The following is a 9663-nucleotide window of genomic DNA, read 5'->3' on the forward strand; positions in this document are numbered from 1 at the left end:
GCGCTCTGGTGTTCGCCGGGGCCGGTCCCGGGCCAGCTCCGCTCCGGCTCCGCTCCCGCCGCTCCCGGAGTTCCAGCTCGGGCGGGCCACCTGGCTCCCGGCGGCGCCAGAGGCGCCGGACGCCGACGCGGGGCTTTACTTAGTGCGCCTCTCGCTTCCGCCTTGCGTTCGCACCGCTGTGGCGGCCGCCGAGCGGCACGGCCCCATGGCTCCCGCTGGCCATGCCCCCTCAGTCTGTCGCCATCTTCCGCTGTGCGGAGAACACCTTGAAAGCCCGTGTGCGAGTGTGTTTGGGGGGGAGTGGGGCGGAGAAAGAGCCACGAAGAGGAGGAGGGAGCGGGACTGGGGACCCGACTGCGCCTGCGCCTCAGGATTCCCCCCCCCCCCCCCCACCGCCGGCCGCAGCCTGTGCTGTTTGGGGATGTTTCCAGTCCACCCCCAACTCCATTCACTTCAGCACCTCCGTTCATCCGCCCGCTCCCCGCGTGCGCACGCCGCATGCTGAGTCCCAGGCCCCGGCGCTCCCCCTCCCTCGCCGACCCGGGCGCCTGCCTTCCTCCCCGAAGCGGCTGCTCACTCCCCCTGCGGGCTAAGGGACTTGTGAGGGTGATTGTTAGAGGCAGAAGGCAGGAGGCACCTCCGTAGCATCTCGCTGCCACCCTGGGTCGCCACCCCCGTCCCCGTGACTAGGCGACGCTGGAGCCGGCTGCGGATGGGTCCAGTCCCGTGTCCCTAACTCCGCTGTCGCCCTCACTGTCCTGCCAAGGGCCAAGGCGGCCCCTGGTGCTGAAGGACAGCTCCCGGCTTCACTGCCGCAGAGGACAGAGCTTGGAGAGCGTCCTGGAGGGGGCAAGACATTGGCCAAGATGGGTAGTAGCGATGGGGTGTCGTTTCTGCCCTTAGTAAGATTTCCAGCAGCCTCTTCCCTGTCCTAGCTTCCTGGCTCCCCCTACAGGCTGCTGAGAATAGCTGAGCGAGAGTTAGGGAAGCTGCGCCGCCAGGATGGAACCATGTGCTTGGGGCCCTCACAGAGTCACATGGCACTAGGAACTCAAACGTACAAACATCTTGCCGCGCCACTAACCTTGTTTGGATTCCACCAAATCTCAGACTGATCCGATCGCTTGCTTCCTTTTCTCATTCCCTCCCATCCCAGTAACTCCCACCTCTAATTTTTGATCAATCACTACCAGTAAGAATTTGTTAATACTAAGAATACCAACAATAAAGAAGGTAGCCTTTATTGAGCATATACTAGGTACTAGGTACTGCTCTAGGCACTTCACATTCATTATATCGTTTAATCTTCACAGCAGTCTAATTACATAGACACTGATGTTATCTTTATTTACATATAAGGAAGCTGAGGTTTAGAGTGGTTAGGTTGCCTAAAGTCACACGGCTAGTAACCGGTGAAGACAACAGAGAAACCCAGGCAGTCTGGCTCTAGAGCTTTCAACACTCCAGTCAAGCCCTGGAAAGATGAATGGGTGAAAGATAGTCCTGCCTTCAAGGAAATTAGAGTCTTCACAAGGAATATACAGATGAAGCATATATGTTGGCTACTGGGAGGACTCGTGAACTGGAGATTTGGGTTCAGGTAATAGTTCTACCACTGCACATGCTTTGTGCCCTTGAGAGCATCCTTTCTCTCTCTGAGTCTTGGTTTTCCCCCATGTAACATGAGGGGATGCCCAGGGCTGAATGAGATGGGTGGGCATCATGAGCATTACTCAGAGGTGGGCTGGGGTGGGTGCATGAAAGGTTTCTGGAAGAAGGAGAATTTGAGCTGGTTCCTAAAGAAGTGGGTGGGTGGGTGGGAAGGGCATTTCCGGTAATAGGCATGCAGGTGAAAAGTTTCAGGGATGAGGAGGAGCTTTGTATGGTTATGAAGGCACGAGTGTGACAGCTTGGCTGTATTGGTGTTGAGAATTTGTGGGGAGGAGAGTCGAGGGATATGAGGTAAGGGACAAAACTGTCAGGCATTTGGGAGGCTTATTCATTATATTCCAAGCACTCTGCCGGGGACTAAGTAGGAGCCTGAGGTGGATCAGACATAGCCTTGCCCTTGAGATGCTCACAGTTGAATTAGGGAGGCAGATATTTTAGAGAAGGAATTGCAACCCAGTATAGTAAGGATGATATGTGAGGGTGGAGAGGTCTCCCTCCATAGAGGGAGGCACTGGTCAACTCTGCCAGCATCCCTCAGAGGTGATTTTGCACACAGCCAACTGAGTTGGGGGCATTCATTCATTCATTTATTCAGCAAACATCTACTGAGGATCTGTTATGTTCCAGACACTGTACTAGGCATCAGAGATATAGACAGGAGTAAAATACATGTCGGGCTGAGGGAGTTTAGTCGAAGTCTTAAGAAATGAGTAAGAACTGGCTAGACAGACCGGGAGAAGGTGTTGTGTGAAGGATGTCCCAGGCAGAGGGAATGTCATGTGTAAAGACCCAGGAGCAAAGCCAAGAATGGCATGCTCAGAAACCTGCAAAGTAGTTCATTGTGACTAGGTGTGAAATGGGAGCATTGCCAAAAATGAGGCTGAGGATTTGGCAGGAACCAAATCATGAAGGGTTCTGGGTGCCATGCTAAGTAGTTTGGACTTTATCCCAAGGGTACTAAGAACCATGGGAGAGGTTGAAATGTTTTCAGCAGGAGGTGACACAATCAGATTTGTATTTTTAGAAGATTGATTTGGCTGCAGGATGGAGATTGGGTTGGGTGGGACAGGGAGTGTGGGTCAGGCAGACTCGAGGCAGGGAAACTGGTTAGGAGACTGGTTAGTAGTCCAGGTAAGAGTTGTTGAGGGCTGAACAAGGCCAGCAGCAGCAGGGATGGAGAGAAGAAATGAATATGGGAGGGAAATGACAGGGGTAGAATTGAAAGAACCTAGGACGGGCTTAGATATAGGGAATCAAATAGAGACAGGGCCTGAAGAAGGAGGATGAAACCAAAGGGTTCGAGTTAGTGACATGGACATGACTGCCCCTGTGCACCTAGGAACTGTCTTTCCAGAGCCATTCTTTGTTTAGTCCTTGGAGGGTTCAGTGTTCTGTTTAACAAGGAAGGCTAATCCCTTACAGATACCTAGTTCACAGCTGATTGGCAGGGCCACAATGATTGACACCCTTGAGTGCCAATGAAAGAGCAGCCTGCCAGGCCTAGGCTATTAGCTCTGAGCAACTCTGGAGCTTTCTGTGAGAAGTCACTCAGGCAAGACTCCCTCCCTTCTCCCCAGCACAGACAGGGTGAAAACTGTCTCACAAAGGTCCATTTATCACAGGAGCACAATATAACAATAACTTACCCACACAGTACCCACTGCACACAAAGGAGAAGTGGTAGCACACCAGTGGTCAGAGGAAGTTCTCCTTCTACCGCTCTAGGTGATACAAGAAATTGGGATGGGGGAAGGGAAGTCATTGGCCTCTAATCGGGCCCCTGAAACAGAATAACCAGGTGGGGAGGGAGGCTGCTGCTCCCCAGAGCTGGTGGGCCCTGGCCAGCCTCCTTTCTAGCCTTTTCTCTCCACCTGCTCCCAGGTCAGCATAGGCTAAAGCCAGAGGATAAAGGTGGGTCACTTCTGAGGGGACCCAGACTACACAAGAAGAGTGATAGAGTGCTTTCAAACCAGGCAGTGGGGAAGACAAGTTGGAGTAGAGGAAGGGAAAGGGTTTTTCCACAGTGAAATTCCAACAATTAGGCAGAAGTAAAGGTGGGATCCATTTAAAGAGACCAATGTGGTGACACAGGGAGCTTTCTGTTAAGCTCAGATCTTAAAAGGTCATGGGCAAAAGATGGAAATGAGAGCCCGTAATTAAGGGTGAATCTAAGAACCCCGTAAGAAGAGTGTCAGAATAGCTAAAGCACAGCTTGAGCTGAAGCTTGTCAGGTTTTGCCTGATCCCACCCTCTGTCCCTTTCCTCCCTCCATAGTTGGAGTAATTTTCCTCCCACCTGCAGGCCATACCTGTCCTAAGGCAGGAAGCATTGAAGTCACCCCACCCTGCGCACTGGAACTCAGGATCAAGTAGTCCCTTTGCCACAGGTCTGAGTCTGATCTCAAGTTTCCACTGAGCCCATCTCATTGTTCAGTTTTGATCCCTGGCCTTCTGTCTCATGTTCTGTGTCTAAGTCCCCCAGTCAGAGACCTGGCCTGACCACCAGTCCCCTGTCAAGGCCTAGGCCCAGTCATGGTCTTTTAGTCCGCCATCTAGGGAGAGAGTCCTGATCCCAAGCCGCAATCCAGTGGCTGAGGCCTGATGTCTTACTGGTGGACTCCTCTGATCCTGCTGCCCACTTGTATTTATAAATGTCTAAATGCCTCATCATGTTTGCCCTCCATCTGGATCCCCAATTTTCCTATATTATAACTCTGTGTCAGTTAGGTGTGCTTTGGGCTGCAAATAATAGACAACTCTACAACAGCAGCTTAAATAGATAGCTGTTTCTTTGTCTTATGCAATAGAAGTTCCCTGAGCATATGGCCCAGGGATGGAAGGGCAGTTCAACAATGCCATCAAGACCCCAGCTTATCATCTCTACCATCCTTAGGGTCAGCTTTCATCTACTTGCTTTTTGTCTCGTGGTCGTAAGACAGCTGCTGCAGCTCTGAGCCTCCTGTCTGTGTTATAGACAGAAAGAAGGGGAAAGAGCCACAGGACAAGATGGCTAAGGACAACGGACCTTCTAGAGAGGCTTTGCTTTTTTATTCAGAATGGAACACTCTCCCCAGTGATATTTACCTGCATCACTTTGACTAGAACTGTGCCATATGGACACTACTAGCTACAGAGGAAGCTGGGAAATCCAGTACTTTTAGCTGGGCACATTGCTGCTCCGAGCAACGTTGGGATTCTGTAAGTGAGCAAGAAAGAGAAATCCTTACTAGGCAGGCAACTGGAAACATCTGCCATGAACCCCAACCACCAACTGGTTGCCTGGACCACCTTTCCTTTATTACTAAACCCTGCAGAAACTGGGCTTTAACTACTGGACTTGACTTCCTCACAGCGACCACAGCTGGTTTGTTCCTCTAGCACAGGCTAGAAGAGACCTGCCTGGTGTAACAACAGCACATGTGAAAAAGACCTTGATTTGATTGTAAAGTCAATGTGAGCCAACAGAGTGATGATGCTGCCAAAAGAGGTAATTAGATTTTAGGCTGCATTAATAGAAATATAGAACCAGAACAAGAGAAAAGATGGTTCTGCCCTTCTCTACACTTGTCACATCCCACCCGGAGCACTGTGCTCCATCCTAGACATCCCATTTAAATAAGGATACAATGACAAAGTGCAAAGTGTCCAAAGGTGAGTCACTAGACTGATGCACCAGCAGCCACATCATATGAGGAACAGTTGGGGGACCTGGGCTTATTTGGTCTAGAGGTAAACAGGCCCAGGGAAGAGCTCCCAGAGGGGAAGGGTCAGAAGTAATTATTCAAGTTAGGGTTCAGAGCCAGGGATATTATAGCAAGTAGAGTAGTATCAAGTGATTAAGTGGGAGAGAGAATCAATAACAATAAAAACAAACATTTATATAGTGCTTGGTGTGTAACAGCTACCGTTCGAAGCATTTACATATATTAAGTCACTTAATCCTCTATGACAACAATTCTGTGAGATAGGAACTGTTCATTGTCTCCATTTTCCAGATGAAGGCAGACAGGTTAAGTCACTTGCTTAAGGTCACATAGTTAGCAAGTGGCTGAGGCAGAATTTGAACATGAGTTCATTCTCACCTTACCTCCTCTTAGAAGATGGTTGGCGACTCTGGGTAATTGCCTAGATTTGAACACCAGAGAGCATTTGCAGCTTGCTTGATTGTTCAGCTGTGGTGAGTAAGTTGGCACAGATGGGACAGAGAGATATAGGGCCCCATTTTAAGACCTCCAACTCAGGGGATTCCTCTTAGATGCTTTGATACCTTCTCAGTCCAAACCAAGAGAAGCAAATGTCTGCATCTTAGCCCATCTGGGGCTTTCCCTCTCACTTCCAATTTCCAGGGTGAGGAATCCAACCTCAACCCTAGGTAATTGACAGAGTGACCTCACCCTAGACTCTCCCATTCTAGGCTGCAAAGGTAGAGATGGTCGGCCACCTCTGGGGTCACCACTACCCTAGGGTCTGCAGCTCCTACAGCTGCCACCAACCCAGGCCAAGAGAGCAGGTTTTCTGGCCACCAGGCCCAAAGTCTGATAACTCCTTAAAGAGACTAGGACTAAATCCACCCTGACCCACATTTCCCAAAGTCATCAGTTCACTCCCAAGTGTAAGCCTCACCTCCACCCTCCCACTGATTTTCACATTACTATCAGAGTAGTGATAGTACTACTATCCAATCCATCCTTCCAGTTTTTCTCTACCTTCCTGAGTCTTCCACCAAAGCCCTCTTGACCAGCTGCTCCCTAATCAGTATTCTCAAACTCTTTTACCTAACAGAAACCTAGTTCTATCTAGAGGGCTTCGTTTCCCCTGCTGCCTTCTTATGTGAAGGCTGCTTGTTGTCCTGTCCCGTACCTTAGGGCCAGAAGGTAGGGTAGGTGTCTTGCTTGCTCCCCAGTACTACTTCCAGACCATTTGTTTCCCTCCTTCTTGAAAAAACTACAGCTCTTTTGAAACCCACATCATGTTGATATATCACTCAATCCTTTTCATTGCTGTCATGGAAGACCTCCTGGTCATATTCTCCACAGCGGGTTGAAGTCCTAACCACCATTACCTGTGAGGGTGACCTTATTTGGAAATAGGACCTTTGTAGATGTAATCAAGTTAAGAGAAGGTAATATTGGATTAGGGTGGGTCCCTGACTGGTGTCCTTATAAGACAAGGGAAATTTGGACACAGAGACAGGCACAGAGGGAAGACAGCCATGTGATGACAGAGGCAGATAGTGGAGTAATGAGTCTACAGGGCAAGTCAAAGGATGCCAAGGATTGTTGACAATCACCAGAAACTAGGAGACAGGCATGGGATAGATCTCCCTCGGGCCCCCTAGAAGGAATCAACCCTTCCAACACCTTGATTTAGGAAATGAATACATCCTCTTTCTCAATAAAGACTTTGGTTTCTGTCTCACTGGCTTTCATTCTCCCCACTGCAATCCTGGCATCATCCTAAGGGACTTCAGTGTCCATGTTGATGATTCAGCTATCGCTTGGACCTTCTGCTTCCTAAACAGCCTCATCTCTTTCACTCCACCTGAGCCATCTACCTCCATTGTCACAAACTGGATCCACTCCACTATACATTAGTAATCTCAATTGAGCCCTCAGTACTGTTTCATAACCCTCTACCTCAAATCCAATCAGTCACTAAGTTCTGTTTTACCTCTTAAAAGTTTCTTAGTCCATCTACATCTTTCCAATGACACTGCCAGACACCACCCTTGTCCACTTTACTGTCATCTCTCATTTTATCTATTACAGTAGACTGTTCTGTATACATCCATGCTGGTTTCTCTCCAACCCAGAGTAATATTTTCAAAAGTTAAATCTGATTGTGTTATCGTCTTGTATAACAATCCTCCAATAATTTCCTATGACTCCTAAAAGAAAAAAGAACTATTAATATGGCCTATGCGATCCTGTAAGGTCTTGTCTAAACTCATGTCTCTAGCCTCAGCTCACGTGACTTTCTCCCTCATGCTCTATGCTCCATTCGTACTGGCCTTCTTTTAGTTCCAAATATACCATTCCTTGTTGGCCACAGGGCCTTTGCACATGCTTTTTCCACTTCCTGGAACACTCTCTCTACTTCCCACCTCCATCTGCTTTGCTTGGCTAATCCTACTTAATACTCAGTTCTTAGTTCTAACATTACTTTCTCAAAGAAGCTTTCCTAGACTGGTTGCTTTAGGATAGGTCAGATTCCTTTGTTACATCTCTCAAAGAACTGTCTTCCTTTCTTCATAGTACTTATCTCAGTTGCACTTCACCCTTATTTGTGTGATTCCTTGGTTTATTTTTGTCTCAACCACTACACTCCAAACTTCATCAGAGCAGGAACCATGTCTATTTTTGTTTCTCCCTGTTTATCTAGCAGCAAGTATAGTGCTTAACATATAGACGCTCAGTATTTGTTGAATGAAAGAATGAGTAAGTGGATGAATACACACTTCAAGTAAGACCATCCCCTCCCTTCCCATTACAGGGATGTGGCTTAGCTCTAAAAGATTGGCTAGCATGACTGTGTTTTAATACCAACATGAACCACACCATGTAGAAACAGAGGGTCTTTCCCCTGTAGTTGCCTCTAAAGGTACTAAATTCTCCTCAGTGAAGGTATCTAAACAGAAGTTGAATGACTTTCTTGTAGTTAAATAGCTACAAGAAGACTAGATAACTTCTAAAATTTTTGCCATCTAGGGTTTTATGATTCTAGGGTTTGGTACACAGAAAGAATAGCTTGAGCAAAGAGGATTCAGACACCCTCTGGGATGGAAAATGGAAAAGACATGGAAGAAACCACTTTAGGAACCCAGCCCCATTGACACCACATTCATTTCCATCCCTCTCCAAAGAAGTTCTCTTCTAGTCCATATTTGGGAGCACCAGCATTTTTTCTACATTGAGGATTACTGTGGGGAGTAGTTAGAGATTCTTTAACTTCCAAGGCAGTCTCAGTTCTATCATTCGCTGGTAACCTTGCTTCCAATTTTCATCTTTTCTGCTTAAATTTAAAGCTATTTCCTCATGCTTCCCATAGTAAGAATGGAATTACACTGTTCCAGCAATATCCAAAGAGTTCTTAATAAAGGTTATTGTTTTGGGCTGGATATAAGTCCCCGCAGTTCACAGCACAGAGAATTGAGGTGCCATCTTTTATACTGTACGTGGGCTACTCTTGCTATTTGGATGTTAAGGGTCTTGTAAGGTTGAACTGTTGTTAGACCGTGGGGGTCAAAGCCATGCCTCTCAGTGCAGGGGATTGGCTCTCAGCTAAACTGTGGGCTAATACATGGTAACAATCACAATCCTGAGGATCACCTGAGAAAGAAATGGATGTGTCAGAGAGGGAACCAGGGCTGAGAAGGAGGCCTCTTGAGGATGTCTGGGAATCAGGTTTCTGCAGTATTGGCTGGAGGGAACCTAGACCTCAAATACTTCCTCGCTGAAGTTGGAGGTGAGAGGTGCCCACCCTGCAAACACCGGCCAGGGGCAGAGAGGGAAGGGGCCAGGCCTCTGACCCTTTGGAGCCCAGATGTAGTATAGACAGAGTGTGTAATTCCCAGAGAAGGGTTAGCTATGGTTGGCTCAGAGATGTTGCTGTGATAGCTGAGCTGTCTGGGTTTCTGTCACTGCCCCATGTTTCCCCCAGAGTGCTTCAGGAAGCTCTTTGTGCAAATGCTTCCTGCTGCCTCTGCTGTGTCCAGGAAAAACCAAAGATTGGCTTTGTAGCCCTCTTAGGCCAGAGTGTTAAAAAGAGAGCGGTGCATGCCTGGAGCTGGGTATGTGGCAGTAGGGTCAATGAGAAAGAGGTGGAGCCCTACCATGGAGCCTACAATGAGGGTCCTGGGAGTGAGAACTTCCCTTCTGCGTACCTTTTCCCCAAGGTCTTCTTTGCTCCAGTCTGAGAGACTCCATGTTCTGTTTTGCTGAAGGAGTGACAGTGGTAAGGTCAGAGTGAGACCTAGGGCCCTAAGGGGAAAGGG

This window comes from Hippopotamus amphibius, chromosome X, assembly GCF_030028045.1.
Source record: "Hippopotamus amphibius kiboko isolate mHipAmp2 chromosome X, mHipAmp2.hap2, whole genome shotgun sequence".
Lineage (NCBI taxonomy): Eukaryota > Metazoa > Chordata > Mammalia > Artiodactyla > Hippopotamidae > Hippopotamus > Hippopotamus amphibius.